The sequence below is a fragment of the Boleophthalmus pectinirostris genome, unplaced genomic scaffold (genome assembly GCF_026225935.1).
Source record: "Boleophthalmus pectinirostris isolate CB_2022bp ecotype Guang Dong unplaced genomic scaffold, ASM2622593v1 HiC_scaffold_20, whole genome shotgun sequence".
Lineage (NCBI taxonomy): Eukaryota > Metazoa > Chordata > Actinopteri > Gobiiformes > Gobiidae > Boleophthalmus > Boleophthalmus pectinirostris.
In genome coordinates this window covers 1162011-1178527 of record NW_026571153.1, presented here as the reverse complement: position 1 = coordinate 1178527, position 16517 = coordinate 1162011, and the positions used below count along the sequence as shown (strand labels likewise).

The following is a 16517-nucleotide window of genomic DNA, read 5'->3' as shown; positions in this document are numbered from 1 at the left end:
TCTCTCTTCCTCTCTCTTCTCTCTCTCCTCTCTCTCTCTCTCTCTCTCTCCCTCTCTCTCTCTCTCTCCTCTCTCTTCTCTCTCTCTTCTCTCTCTCTCCTCTCTCTTCTCTCTCTTCTTCTCTCTCTCTCTCTCTTTCTCTCTCTTCCCTCCTCTTCTCCTCTCTCTTCTCTTCTCCTCTCCCTCTTCCTCTCTTCCCTCTTTCTTCTCTCTTCTTCTCTCTTTCCTCTCTTCTCTCTCTCTCTCCTCCCTCTCTCTCTCTCTTCTCTTCCCTCTCTCTCCTCTCTTCTCCTCTCTCTCTCTCTTCTCTCTGTTCCCTCTCTCTTCCCTCTCTCCTCTCTCTTCTCTCCTCTCTCTTTCTCTCTCCTCTCTCTCTCTCTCTCTTCTCTTCTCCCTCCTCTCTTTTCTCTCCCTCTCTCTTTCTGTCTCTTTGCCCTCTCTCTCTTCTCTCTCCTCTCTTCTTTCTCTCCTCCCTCTCTTCTCTCTCTCTTCCCTCTCTTCTTCTCTCTTCTCTCTCCTCTCTCTCTCCTCTCTCTTCCCTCTCTCTTTCCTCTCTCTCTCCTCTCTCTTCCTCTCTCTCCCTCTCTCCTCTCTCTTCTCTTCTCTCTTCCCTCTTTTCTTCCCTCCTTCCCTCTCAGACGTCCTCAGATCACCATCCTCTCCGCTGAGCCCATCTCGTCCTGGTTTCCGGGGGCGGGGTTTCCTCCTCCTCCTCCTCCGGCCGCTCAGATCTGGGGTCCGTCGCTCTCGTCCTCGGCGCTCGACGTCCAGGTACCTGCTTCTAGTTACATTTTTAAATAAAAGTTACTGAATCTTCTCTTCGTCTTCCGTCCGCAGCCTCCGTCGTACGAGGAGGTGATCCGGGAGAAGAACCAGGAGCAGGCGTTGGTCCCGGCGGCGGCGGCGGCGGCGGCGGCGGTGGTTCGTCCTGCGTCTTTGTCCTCGTCTCCGCAGCATCAGTCCGTCTGTACCATCGCCACGCAGACGGACACCGGGCCCCCGCACGACTCACACACACAAGGTACAGAACGAAACAGGAATAATGCTCATGGATAAAAGCTGCACTCTGGAACTTTTTTACAGTCATGAGACGTTTGCAGCTTTTTACCGCTGAAAAAACATCACTGAAAAATGTCCATCAAATGTGGAATAACCTGAACCTCCTCAGCCAAATCATCGACCGCGTCAAGCTGCACGAGCGAAACATCGACTGATCCACAGCACCAGGATCGACAGCACAAACACACGGACGTGATTCAGGCTCGAACGGAGCAGGTGGTGACAGAGAGAGAAGAACGTCCACACAGACGGAACAACAGCAGATGTTCAGGACAGTTACAAGTTCCTCAGTGTCCCACAAGCAAACGGCTCCTCAAAGAGGCTACGGCCAAATACCTGCAAAGACTGAGACAAGACCTTAAAGCAGCTCAATGACAAGAACAAGGCCCAGGCAATAAACATCTCCACCCTGTCAGTGATCAGATCCCAGCAGGAATCATGCACTGACCAAAGGAGGAGATCCAGACCACAGATGTTAAGACACGAAGCTCCTGACCATGTGGAGGGTTCATCCCAACTCCAGCTCCCTGAGACTGAACGCAAACCGGAAGGAAGGAGCCGAGGACTAGTGAGTGTGGAACCACTGTCCAGGATGAAACATCCAAGCTCCTTGAGAACATCAAGGACAAGGCCCTGACAGATGAGGAGCTCAGAGAAGGTCTCAGACAGTGGGGTCCAGAGGAAGAGGAGCTGGAGGAACCATCATGGACAGAACAAACCCCAACATGAACCACCAGAACATAACTGAAGAGGCTGAGATCAAGAAAAAACCTCCCAACGTCTGGTGAGGGTCTGAAGGACACGCAGAGGCTCATCCTGGAGCTCAGGAGCAGCACCTGAGCTCCAGAGCAAACAGAGCCAGATCTACAACACCAGACCAGAGCCACGGTGTCGATGGTCCAGACGCTCCTGAGACTCTCCAGCACAGAACTGCAGGAAAACAAACAAGAGCCACAGAAACACCTGTGCAGAGTCCAGTTCCTGGGTTCAGTCCTGGTCAGTCCTGGTTCAGTCCTGGTTTATCCTGGTTCAGTCCTGGTTTTAGTCCTGGTTTAGTCCTGGTTCAGTCCTGGTTTTAGTCCTGGTTTTAGACCTGGTTGAACCTGGTTTAGACCCTGGTTTAGACCTGGTTTAGTCCTGGTTTACCCTGGTTAGACCTGGTTTAGACCTGGTTTAGTCCTGGTTAGTCCTGGTTCAGTCCTGGTTTTTCCTGGTTTAGTCCTGGTTTACACCTGGTTTAGTCCTGGTTTAGTCCTGTTTAGTCCTGGTTTTGTCCTGGTTCAGTCCTGGTTCAGTCCTGGTTCAGTCCTGGTTCAGTCCTGGTTTAGACCTCGGTTTAGACCTGGTTTAGTCCTGGTTTAGTCCTGTTCAGTCCTGGTTTAGTCCTGGTTCAGTCCTGTTCAGTCCTGTTCAGTCCTGGTTCAGTCCTGGTTAGTCCTGGTTAGTCCTGGTTTAGACCTGTTCAGTCCTGGTTTAGACTTTAGTCCTGGTTTAGACCTGGTTTAGACCTGGTTCAGTCCTGGTTTAGACCTGTTTAGTCCTGGTTAGTCCTGGTTTAGACCTGGTTTAGACCTGGTTCATTATCAGTTTTTTTTTTTTTTTTCAATTTTTTCATTTAAACACAAAATCAAAAACTGAAAAAACGATTCTTTATCTGTTTTTTTCATTTTGGTTTTGGAGACAAATAATGAAGAAAGATTTTTGGGTTTTATTTTGAAAAACAAATGAACGAACGACACACAGTTTGTTGTTGTTTTCTGTTTTTAAAGGTGAAAGTTTGTGTGTGTGTTTTTGTTTTCAGTTTCAGGAGTGTGTCGTCCTCCGAGACCCTCCAGCTCCAAACCTCCAACACACCGCGACGCTTTGGACCGACCGTCTCCGCTTTCACCGTCGCCGTCGGCCTCGTCCGGGCCCGAAACCGTCCAATCGGAGCCCAGGCCCAGGCCCCGCCCACGATCCAAACTCAACCTGCAGCCGGTCAGAGACGAGGTGAAAGTCCAGACGCTGGTCAAACTGCGGGAGGACGGACTGAAGACGCTCGCGGCGCAACGACAAAACCAGCAGGTGCACGGTTCAGTTTTTATAAACACGGAGATAATTTAAAGATCTGCAGGTCCAACACGGATCTGACCTGATCTGACCTGATCTGATCTGAACTCGAACTCGAGTCGTGTTTGTTTCGTTCACACGTTGAACTCAAACCTGCACTTCATGACATCACAAGGTGGAACTGGTTTAGATCCAGTGAACTTCTGTTGTACGCCTGATATAATCCTGGTTTAGTCCTGGTTTAGTCCTGGTTTAGACCTGGTTTAGACCTGGTTTAGACCTGGTTTAGACCTGGTTTAGACCTGGTTTAGACCTGGTTTAGTCCTGGTTTAGACCTGGTTTAGACCTGGTTTAGACCTGGTTTAGACCTGGTTTAGTTAGACCTGGTTTAGACCTGGTTTAGGTCCTGGTTTAGTCCTGACCTGGTTTAGACCTGGTTTAGACCTGGTTTAGACCTGGTTTTAGACCTGGTTTAGTCCTGGTTTAGTGGTTTAGTCCTGGTTTAGTCCTGGTTTAGTCCTGGTTTAGACCTGGTTTAGACCTGGTTTAGACCTGGTTTAGAGTCCTGGTTTAGACCTGGTTTAGACCTGGTTTAGTCCTTTTAGACCTGGTTAGTTTAGTCCTGGTTTAGACCTGGTTTAGTCCTGGTTTAGTCCTGGTTTAGACCTGGTTTAGACCTGGTTTAGACCTGGTTTAGTCCTGGTTTAGACCTGGTTTAGACCTGGTTTAGTCCTGGTTTAGACCTGGTTTAGACCTGGTTTAGACCTGGTTTAGTCCTGGTTTAGACCTGGTTTAGTCCTGGTTTAGACCTGGTTTAGTCCTGGTTTAGTCCTGGTTTAGACCTGGTTTAGTCCTGGTTTAGTCCTGGTTTAGTCCTGGTTTAGTCCTGGTTTAGTCCTGGTTTAGTTTAGTCCTGGTTTAGTCCTGGTTTAGTCCTGGTTTAGACCTGGTTTAGTCCTGGTTTAGACCTGGTTTTAGACCTGGTTTAGTCCTGGTTTAGACCTGGTTTAGTCCTGGTTTAGACCTGGTTTAGTCCTGGTTTAGTCCTGGTTTAGACCTGGTTTAGTCCTGGTTTAGTCCTGGTTTAGACCTGGTTTAGACCTCCTGGTTTAGTCACCTGGTTTAGACCTGGTTTAGTCCTGGTTTAGACCTGGTTTAGTCCTGGTTTAGACCTGGTTTAGACCTGGTTTAGTCCTGGTTTAGACCTGGTTTAGTCCTGGTTTAGTCCTGGTTTAGACCTGGTTTAGACCTGGTTTAGTCCTGGTTTTTAGTCCTGGTTTAGACCTGGTTTTAGTCCTGGTTTTAGACCTGGTTTAGACCTGGTTTTAGTCCTGGTTTAGTCCTGGTTTTAGACCTGGTTTAGACCTGGTTTAGGTTTTCCTGGTTTAGTCCTGGTTTAGACCTGGTTTAGGGTTTATCCTGGTTTAGACCTGGTTTAGACCTGGTTTAGTCCTGGTTTAGTCCTGTTTAGTCCTGGTTTAGTCCTGGTTTAGACCTGGTTTAGACCTGGTCCTGGTTTCCTGGTTTAGTCCTGGTTTAGACCTGGTTTAGACCTGGTTTTAGTCCTGGTTTAGTCCTGGTTTAGTCCTGGTTTAGACCTGGTTTAGACCTGGTTTAGTCCTGGTTTAGTCCTGGTTTAGTCCTGGTTTACAGTGGGTTTCAATCGCCTCACAGCTAAAAGGTTTCGGGTTCAATTCCTGAGTCTGGGTCATTTTTAAGTGATTTACAGATGTGAAAAAGTAAAGTTTTCAGTTAAATTCAGTAGATTTTATTGATTTATTGATTTATTGATTATTTTTCAGAGTTCCAGTCAGGAGGTGCTCGGCGGGAAATACCTGCAGGAACTTTTAGAGGCTTTTAGCTCGGACGACTGGGGTTTCCCCGAGCAACGCGGCAGCAGCCAATCAGAGAGCGAGGACGAGTCAAACCGGGACGCGACCCAACGCGACGAGGACGAGGACGAGGACGAGGACGAGGACATGGCGACTCTGAGGGCGCGGATCCAGGCCTTCGAACAGATGCACGACGGGAACTTCGAAGACGGCGCGAGGACCGAGCCGTGCGTCCTCCCGAAGCCGCGTCCGGAGCCCAAACCGCGACCGAGGTTACCGCAAAACAAACCTCCCGTCGTCTCGCCCAAACCGAAAAACACCGCGAACTCCGGCGACGTTTCCACCGCCGGCGACCGCAGAGGATCCCGGGAAGACGGCGGGAAAACGGAGCGGAGCGAAACGTCGGAAAAACCGCAGTTGGCGCCGAAACCGGAAGCGGCCGATCCCGCGCCGTCGCCGAGGCCCGGTCCGTCTCTGCCTCCCAGGCCGTCCGTGGCGCCCAGGACCAAAGCGGGCGCGGCGTCCCAGGACCGAGGCTCGAGCGGCGGGCAGACGACGCCGCCGCTGCCCCCGAGACCCAACGCCACGCCAACGCCACCGCCAACGCCGACGCCAGGACCAGAGCGAGCAAGACGGACGGCGCCGACGCGGACGAGAGCGCCGCCAAGACAGGTCTGTGACTCAACCGCACCAAAACAACTCACGCCTGTGTCACAGATAATACTCCCTACAACTGGACTAAACCAGGTCTAAAACCAGGACTAAAACCAGGACTAAACCAGGACTAAACCAGGACTAAACCAGGACTAAACCAGGACTAAACCAGGACTAAACCAGGACTAAAACCAGGACTAAACCAGGTCTAAACCAGGTCTAAAACCAGGACTAAAACCAGGACTAAACCAGGACTAAAACAGGACTAAACCAGGACTAAACCAGGACTAAAACCAGGACTAAAACCAGGACTAAAACCAGACTAAACCAGGACTAAAAACCAGGACTAAACCAGGACTAAAACCAGGACTAAACCAGGACTAAAACCAGGACTAAACCAGGACTTAAAACCAGGACTAAACCAGGACTAAAACCAGGACTAAAACCAGGACTAAAACCAGGACTAAACCAGGACTAAACCAGGACTAAACCAGGACAAACCAGGACAAAACCAGGACTAAACCAGGTCTAAACCAGGACTAAACCAGGTAAACCAGGACTAAACCAGGACTAAACCAGGACTAAACCAGGTCTAAACCAGGTCCAGGTCTAAACCAGGACTAAACCAGGACTAAACCAGGATTAAAAACCAGGTCCAAAACCAGGAAAAAACAGGTTAAAACCAGGTCTAAACCAGGTCTAAACCAGGTCTAAAATACAACCCCAGGAGAATTGTATTTTAATGTTTTATTTTTTATTTATATTTAATTTTTTTTATTTTTTATCTTTCTTGTTTTATAATTTTTTGTTTTATATATATATATATATTTATATATATATATATTTTTTTTTTTTTTTTTCTTTCTTTTCTTTTTTCTTTTTTTTTTTTAAAATTTTTATTTTATTTTTGTTTTATATTTTTCATTTTATTTTTGTTTATATTTTTTTTTCAATGTTTTATATTTTTTGTTTTATATTTTTCATGTTTATTTTTATTTTTGTTTTATATATTATTTTTTTGTTTTATATTTTTGTTTTTATTTTATTTTTTGTTTTATATTTTTTGTTTTATATTTCAGTGAAAGTTGGAAGTCCTCGTCCAAACGTCCCCACAAAACCAGCGGCGATCATCTCCCGTCGCTCCAGCGGTGAGACCGTTTAAAAAAAAACAAAAAAAACCCCACCAACTTTAGAGTTTTACAGATGTTACTCAAACATGTGACTGAAATATTTCTTTTTCTCTGTTTGTTTGAATGTTTATCCTCTTGTCTCTGTTTTCTGTTGTTGGGACTTTGACGATCTGTTCAAAAACAAAACCACAGAACATCTCAAAGGGCTGATCCTCCAAACAAACAAATCCAAATTCAAAACAGAAAAGTTGATTCTATCTTTCGTTTCTTTAGCTCCAAACCTGGTCTCAACCCTGGTCCCGGTTCCAGACTCGGGTCCGGCCCCGAGTCGTCCCTCTGGACCCCCCAGACCGGCCCTGAGGAAGAGCACGTCCGTCCAGAGCGGCTCCGAGCCCGTCCTCCCCCCGCGGTAAAAACACCCACAACCCACACGCTCCACACATCCTCAACCAATTTACTCTTTTTTTTTTTTTTTTTTTCTAACGACATCGGCTCGAGTTGAGTTTAAACGGCTCCAGATTCTGTTTAGGGATGTAACAATAATCGAAATCGTGGGCCGTCACGATAAATCGAATCTCAAGTCTCTTTGCTTAAATTTGTTGTTTTGGTGCAGAAACAGTGAAAAAAAAAAAAAAACACAAAAGAACTACATAGACCATGATCCTTTGCTCTGTTTTAGCTGAAATAACCAAAATGAAGCACTTTTAAAATCTGAATTTGTTGGATTTTTGGATGATGAGAAAAGTTTCAGACTCACAATTTTGTATTACTGTTTTTGTTTTTTTTTTTGCCTGCACAAAATATCGTAATAAATATCGTATCGTGAGATGGAGATCGTGAGAATATCGAATCGAAAGATCGTTACATCTCTACAAATAAACCAGGACTAAACCAGGACTAAACCAGGACTAAACCAGGACTAAACCAGGACTAAACCAGGATTTAATCAAGGACTAAACTGGGACTAAACCAAGGACTAAACCAGGACTAAACCAGGACTAAATCAGGACTAAACCTGGACTAAACCTGGACTAAACCAGGACTAAACCAGGACTAAACTGGGACTAAACCAAGGACTAAAACCAGGACTAAACCAGGACTAAACCAAGGACTAAACCAGGACTAAACCAGGACTAAACCTGGACTAAACCTGGACTAAACCAGGACTAAACCAGGACTAAACCTGGACTAAACCAGGACTAAAACTGGACTAAACCAGGACTAAACCAGGACTAAACCAGGACTAAACCAGGATCATAAATGTACCGTAACAGAAAAGTTCTATGTAAATTCGTGACGTGTTTGGAGTTAAAACTTCTTCTGTATTTTTTCCTTTTTATTTCAACACTTTTTTGTTTTTATTTATTTGTTTCCAGGCCGACAGGTGTGAAGCTCCTCCCCCTCCGGCCTCCACCAATCAAATCCTTCCCCGGACGCCCGCCGCCTCCGAGCGTCAACGCGAACCCGACATCGCCGACGCCGTCTCTGACCAAAAGCCCCTCCTCCCCGTCGCTGCTCAGTGACGCTTCGGTCTCGACCAATCAGACGCAGGGACAGAAGGCGTCAAAGAAAAGACCCCCCCTGCCTCCTCGACCGAAACCAGGACATCCAGTTTACAACAACAACACGACCACGACCACGACGGTGAGAACGAAGATCTAAACCAGGTCTTAAACTAGAATTAAACCAGGACTAAACCAGGACTAAACCAGGTCTTAAACCAGAATTAAACCAGGACTAAACCAGGACTAAACCAGGATTAACCAGGACTAAACCAGGATTAAACCAGGACTGAACCAGGACTAAACCAGGTCTAAACCAGGACTAAACCAGGACTAAACCAGGACTAAACCAGGACTAAACCAGGACTAAACCAGGACTAAACCAGGACTAAACTTGTCATCTCGTGTTGCAGAAACAGGAAGTGCTCATCGTCATGGACGACCCAAGCCCCTCCCCCTCAGATCCCATCAGCCAATCAGGCGACAGCTCCTGTCCGGTCTCGGTTCCGGTCTCAGACTCCACCGTGTGCCTCCTGGACCTGGACCTGGACCTGGAACCAGACCAGACCAAGAACCAGGACCAGGACCAGGACCAGAACCAGGACCAGGACCAGGACCAGAACCAGGACCAGAACCAGGACCAGAACCAGACCAGACTCAGACCAAAGTGGGTCTAGAGGGACTTTCACAGACTCAGGTGCGTCGGATCAAACTAAAAAAAAAAAAAAAAAAAAAAAAAAAAAAAAAAAAATATATATATATATATATATATATATATATATATATATATATATATATATATATATATATATATATATTATATATAGGGGCACGTTAACTTTGCGTTAGAGTCATTATCGCCGACAATTATTTTATCGCCATTAACGCAGTTTTTATTATTTATTTTATTGTAAACGTCTGTTTCTCACTGACTTTTATTTTGAAAAAGTTCACCGCGAGCGTTTCTTTAAGTTTGACGTCTTTTCTTTACACTTTTTTCACTTTTTTCTGACCACGTGAGACGCGACGTGTCCGAGCCTCCGCGGGCTCCGGCTCTGGCTCTGGCTCTGGCTCCGGCTCCGGCTCTGGCTCCGGCTCCGGCTCCGGCTCTGGCTCTGGCTCTGGCTCCGGCTCTGGCTCCGGCTCTGGCTCTGGTCGGAGCAGCCGTGGCTCTGAGCTGAGTTTGTTTGTTTAGTTCAGCGCTTCAGGGGGAGTCACTGATTTACACAGATACAACTGGAAGAAAAACTGTGATTGGTCCATTTCACTTCCATTATATTAACTCTTTGTTTCCCAACAAATATCAGTCCAAGTTTAAAACACTGATCTAGAAATTATCACTAGTGTCGTGTTTTTACTCAGTAAATATATTAGTCGTACAAAAGTCCATTCAGTGAAAACCTCGAAGACTCCGAGGTTCAACTGTGAAACAAATGTTTGACTCTTTCATTTACACTTAACAATAGAAGTGCAGCTGTGCTCTACTTTTTCATTCACTCATTGGTTTTGTTTATAACCATTAATCGTGATTAATTGCGATTAATCACTCGAACTCATGCGATAAATTGTGATAATTTTTTTAAATTTTTGCCCAACCCTAAAATAAATAAAAATAAAATTTAAAATACTGTATTTTTCACATGTTTTTATTTCTTTTCCAGAACATTCTTCTACTGGAGTCTGACCAGAAGAAAGAACCTGAGCCCGAAACAGTCAGGTCAGTTTGTGTTCAGGGAACGTAACAGTTTGAACCACATCGGCGTCGTGTCCTTAGGCAAGACACTTGTGTGTGAGTGTTGGTGGTGATGGTGTCGCTGTGTCCCAGGAACAGAACGTAGAAAAGTGTTCAGCTCCAGTCACGGTGACACGAGTCAGTCTGGAGGGTTGAACTGCGCAGTGACCAGAAGTCTGAGACTTCTTGATGCGTCTCTTTAAGAACAAAATAGAGAAACAAAAACTCCAGCGTCGCGTAGATTAATACAAACATTTAAGAGCAAAATGTGTAATGTGCGGAGCGTCGAGGAGGTTGAACGGCGTGTGGAGCTCGCCTCTCCGTAGATCTGACGTGTAACCCTCTCTCCCTCCGCCCGTTTGTGTTCGTGCAGCGGCCCTCGGTGCGTCGCTCTGTTCGATTACGTCGCCGCGGAGGACGACGAGCTCGCCTTCTGCCGCGGCGACGTCATCGCTCTGCTGGACGTGGTGGGCGCGGACCGGGACTGGGGGCGGGGCCTGCTGCGCGGACGGACCGGGATCTTCCCCCTGAACTTCGCCCGGACCGTGGAGCCTCTGCCGCCGGCGCCTCCCGCTGGACAAACGCCCGCAACTGCACCGGCGACGACCAACGACAACGACAACGAGACGACTCACAAAACGGGTAAAACTCTAAAGATATTTATCACACTTTGGTCTCTAATGTTTCACAGTGTGGCATTAAACCGTCCGGTCTCCGTGGAAACCAGACCAGACCTGGGCTTGCTCTCGTTTGGTCTCCATGGAGATAGATACAAAGGTTTAATGCCACACTGTGAAACATTTCAGACAAAGCAACAACATCTGCATGAAGAAAAACTATAAACTATAAACCAGGATTAAACTGGGACTAAACCAGGACTAAACAAGGTCTAAACCGGGACTAAACCGGGACTAAACCAGAGACTAAACCAAGAACTGAACTGGGGACTAAACTGGAACTAAACCAGGACTAAACCAGGATTAAACAAGGTCTAAACCGGGACTAAACAAGGATTAAACTGGGACTAAACTGGGACTAAACTGGGACTAAACTGGGACTAAACTGGGACTAAACTGGGACTAAACCGGGACTAAACCGGGACTAAACCAAGGACTGAACTGGTGACTAAACCAGGACTAAACCAGGATTAAACCGGGACTAAACCAGGGACTAAACCAAGAACTGAACTGGGGACTAAACCAGGACTAAACCAGGACTAAACCAGGGACTAAACCAGGATTAAACCGGGACTAAACCAGGGACTAAACCAAGAACTGAACTGGGGACTAAACCAGGGACTAAACCAGGACTAAACCAAGAACTGAACTGGGGACTAAACCAGGGACTAAACCAGGACTAAATCAGGATTAAACCGGGACTATAAACCAGGACCATAAACTGGGACCAAACTGGGACTAAATCAGGTCAAACATTCCAGACACAGTTCCAGGTCAGGTCTGTGGAGAGGCGACCCCGCTCACTGTCAGAATGTTGTTTTTAAATAAAAACATCCTTTATCTTTTGCTCCTTCACCCTGAAGCTCTGACGTGAAAACCATTTCAGGAACTTCAGACGTTCTCATGATCAAATATCCAATAACATGTTTCTGTTTTTCTGTTTTCTCCCAGAACCTGCAGCTCCAGAGCCCACGGTAAGACTTTCATTTAATTTTAAAGCAGCACTAAGGAACTTTTCTGATGATGCTTCTGCCACCTGATTATCTCCATGGAGACGATATTATCACCTGAACTTCAAGTCGTGTTTCCTCAAAATCAGAGCTGGAGTCGTGTTTGTTTCATTCACATGTTTGAGTAAATTTTTATTATGAGTCTGTTTACATCTCCAAAGCTCTAAACACTCTGTTCCACCTTGTGATGTCATCAAGTGGTTTCTTTTTTTTTTTTCCTTAATTTTTTATTTTTTTTTTTTTATGGACATTTTCAGTCTTTATCTAAATTTTTTTCCTTTATTTTGTAATTTTTCCCCCTTTTTTTGCCTTTATTTATTGACATTTTCAGTCTGCATCTTTATTTTTTACTTAATTTTTAAAACCTTTTTTACTTTGTTGACATTTTCCGCCTTTATCTTTATTTGTACTTAATTTTACTGCATTTATTGACATATTTAGTCTTTAGCTTAAAAAAAACAAACAACTTTATTTTAACTTTATTTATTGGCATTTACAGTATATATATTTTTTTTAACTTTTTTTTTTTTATTTTATTGACATTCTGAGTCTTTATTTTTTACTTTATTTTTAAACTTAAAAAAAAAATGTTTTACTATATCTTTACATTATTATTATTATTATTATTATTATTATTTATTTATTTATTTATTTTTTACTTTATTTATTGACATTTTCAGTTTAGAACAAATTAGTGTATTGTTGTTGCCAAATAATCATGAAATTACCCTGTAAGCATCACATACAATAAAATTATTATAATAAAATTATACATATATTTATTATTTATAATAAATAATAAATAATAAACAAAAATAAATCAATAAAATTTCAATGCAAAATTCTACATGACTTGCATAACAAAAATATATAAATAAATAAAAATAAATAAAATAAAAAAACATATACATAAAGTAGTTATAGTAGTAATAACAAAAAAGTAGTAGTAAAATAAAAGATAAACAAATAAATAAAAAATAAGATAAAATAAAAATAGAGAAATGAAGGTCCAGGTTTGTTTGTTGTCTGAGAAAATAGTTTAATATCGACTTTTAATGCGTGAAACTGTATTGTCTCCATGGAAACAGTCAGGTGTCGGACGCTCTACCAGAAAAGTTCCGTAACGTGCCTTTAGTCCATGTATTTTTCCAGATAAATGTCAGAGGTTCGAGCTGTGTTTTTGTTTTGCAGACGCAGCAGCAGGAGGAGCAGGAGCAGGAGGAGCAGGAGGAGCAGGAGCAGGAGGAGCAGGAGGAGCAGGAGGAGTGGGCCGTGGCCGTGTTCGACTTCCCCGGTCAGACCGCAGACGACCTGAGCTTCCACCGGGGGGCGCTCATCAGAGTGTTGGAGCACGTGGACGCCGAGTGGAGGAGAGGAAGAGTCGACGAGCGAGAGGGACTGTTCCCCGCCGCCTTCACGCAGCCCGCCGCTAAAGGTAAATAAAAAAAAAAAAAAAAACATGTTGAGGTTTTTAGTTCAAATACTTGTTCTTGTATTATTATTTTTATTATTTTTATTTTTTGGTAAAACAAAATAAATCATATAATATAATAATGATATAAATAAAACAAATTAAATAATATAATTAGATCTAAGAAACTATTAAAGGTGCAACCACAGTCCATTTTTATTTCTCTATTTTGTTCCTACATCAAGATCTGAGTTTAAATAACCGACCAATCAGACGCCTTCATTCCCCGAGGCCCCTCCCACCAGCCTTAGCGACAGGTTTGATTGACAGCTCGTGCGTTCCTTCCCCGTTTCCCGGTGAGAGGGGCGGGGACTTTTAACCTCCTCAAACGTGATTGGCTCTTGTGTTGCTATGAGACTCGCGGGGCGGATTTACAAATATGGACCTGGCTCTAGATTCACTCCTGTAACCGCGGCAACGGGAGCCTCGTCTGAACTGAACTCCGCGGAGACCGTCGGGCGACTGTGGACGGTCGTGCGTCAAATCGTCTGCGTCGCGTCACAGACTCTGCGTCGCCATGAACCCCCCTCCATGGAGCTTCCGCGTCGACCGACTTGCGCCTCTGAGATTTTGTAACTACGTGTTGAACCGACGCAGACGATAAGAGCTGTGATTGGTCGTCTCTACATCTGATCCGCGCACATTTCCAGTACGCCACATTCCCGCTTCGTTCTGTAAACATGAACGCCACTTTTAAATTGTCGCCTCCTGGTGTTTTGGAGGTGAATTACCTCACAGAGCATAAACCAAGTCCCCGGGTTTCAGAATGTTCGTCCATTCAAGTCAGTAGGTTCTTCCGGCGTCTCTGGTCCGACCGAGCATTCGCAGTAGAGTCTTTTCGCCCGCGGGCACACGCCAACGAACTCGCGCGCACACACGGAGCGCGGTCTCGTGTGTCATGTGATCGCTTTGGCCAGTCAGAGCGAGAGGAGCCGAAGCGAACGATTATAAAACGTTTTTTAAGACGACTGAAGGATTTTGAGCTGAGTAAAAGTTTATGATCTAAAAATAGGTTAAAAAATCGCCACAAAATCCGACATTTTTGACAGTTTTAGGTCCATGTCAGACGAACACGACACGTTTGTGATCACGCTGACTCTACGAGAAAAATCTTCTCTCGGCCCATGGGGATTTTTTCCCGTTGAATTTCCAGTGAGTCGGTACAACAACTGGAGGCAGAAACAAGCAACAACACCTCCAGTTACCGTATTTTCCGGGTTATTAGTCGCTCTGTCATTAAATGGTCTATTTTTGAAGTTTTTTCACAAATAAACCTCGTGGGACTTTAAATGAAACCCAACAGTGTGATGGGTGAGTGGTTTTGTTTGTTTGTTCGTTCACGGTGACTCTGGGCTTTGTTCAGTTGTGGCGTGTAGGGAGGGTGCAGAGAGATCACTAGATTACTCAAACACGCGTGGATGTCTCTAAAACCTCTTCAGACGTGTTTTTTTTAGACGATGGAACATTAAAACACGGGAGAAAGCTCCAAAAATATCCCCGTCTTTAAGCACAGTTCTCCATTCGTCTCGACAGAAATTCTAATCTTGGTAAACGGAATTTCAGTTTTGTCCGTCGTTATCGGTCATTGTTTACATTTTAAAACTTAAAAGAATTAACGATCGATTATCGATTAATCGTTAACATTTTTATATTAAAATGATCATCATTATTATTTCTATCTGCACTAATCTGCATCAATAAATTCAACTTTACGACATATAAACATAACGACTCTAGATCCACATCAGCTGTTTGACATTATAATGTGTTATTCAGTTTGTCCATTAAAATGAACGTAATCCATGAAATTCTTAATGATCAATTATCGATTAATTGATTAATCATGCCTGTCCCTAGTGACAACGCAACGGTGACGGAGTGCAATGATTCGACGCAGAACTATAAAAACCGCCTGAAGTGCGGCCGTCGCCCGATCACACTGACAGAACTGTGTCTAAAAAAAAAAAAAAAGAGGCTTAATCAATTTGTGGCGCTTCAAGTTTCAGTTTGTGATGTTGTGCCACAGAAAACTATAACTTTATATGTTTAAATTAAAGGGGCATTATGTAACTTTCTGGTGGAGGTTTGACCTTCTGCTCGTCTCCATGGAGATATAAAAACTCTAATGCTGCACTGTGGAATATTCTAGACCAAAACAGCATCTCCATGGAAACGATCAGGCGCTGGATGCCAGTAAAGTTCCACAGTGCACCTTTTGGAAGATCTGGTTTTTGTTTTTCTCTGTTTTTTTTTTTTTTTTCCTTTTGTCTTTATATAAAAACGTTTGTGAAACCCCCTGATGATGTCACGGTGTGGTCCACAGCTCGGCCAATCACAGCGCAGCGTCCAGAGGGCGGAGCCAGAGCCAGAGCGCTGTTCGACTTCAGCGCCGAGAACGAAGACGAGCTCACGCTGAAGGTACGACGCCCCGCCCCAAACTCACCCTGCTTCTGTTACCACGGAGACGTCACTGCTCCCTCTGGAATGTTCCACAGTGTGACTTTAAACACCTCGACTTTACATTTATTCAGTCACAGGTGGATTTAGAGTCAAAAATCCCAAGAAAAACAAAGGTTGTGACTGTGGGCGGAGTCGCCTCTCCACAGATCTGACCTGGAACTGCCTCTGCTTTGGTCTCCGTGGAGATAGAAAGGTTTAAAGTCATACTGTGGAACATTCCAGACAAAACAATAACATCTCCATGGAGAAAAACTATAAACTATAAACCAGGACTAAACCTGGACTAAACCTGGACTAAACCAGGACTAAACCCTACACCTGGACTACACCTGGACTACACCTGGACTAAACCAGGACTAAACCAGGACTAAACCAGGATTAAACCTGGACTAAACCTGGACTAAACCTGGACTAAACCTGGACTAAACCTGGACTAAACCAAAAACCTGGACTAAACCTGGACTAAACCTGGACTAAACCAGGACTAAACCTGGACTAAACCAGGACTAAACCTGGACTAAACCTGGACTAAACCAGGACTAAACCAGGACTAAAACCAGGACTAAACCAGGACTAAACTAAACCTGGACTAAACCTGGACTAAACCAGGACTAAACCAGGACTAAACCTGGACTAAACCAGGACTAAACCAGGACTAAAAACCAGGACTAAACCAGGACTAAACAGGACTGGACTAAACCAGGACTAAACCAGGACTAAACCAAGGACCAAACCAGGACTAAACCAAGGACCAAACTGGTATTAAAACCAGTACTATAAATCAGGACCATAAACCTGGACTAAACCAGGACTAAACCATGTTTTAAACCAGGACTAAAACCAGGACTAAACCAGGACTAAACCAGGACTGAACCAGGACTGAAACCAGGACTAAACCAGGACTAAACCAGGTCTAAACCAGGTCTAAACCAGGTCTAAAC

At 44.5% G+C, this 16517-nt stretch overlaps 1 pseudogene; it reads left to right on the top strand.

Moving 5' to 3' along the window:
* Positions 1-16517, top strand: part of LOC110170342 (SH3 domain-containing protein 19-like) — a 34971-nt pseudogene that overhangs the window by 17147 nt on the left and 1307 nt on the right.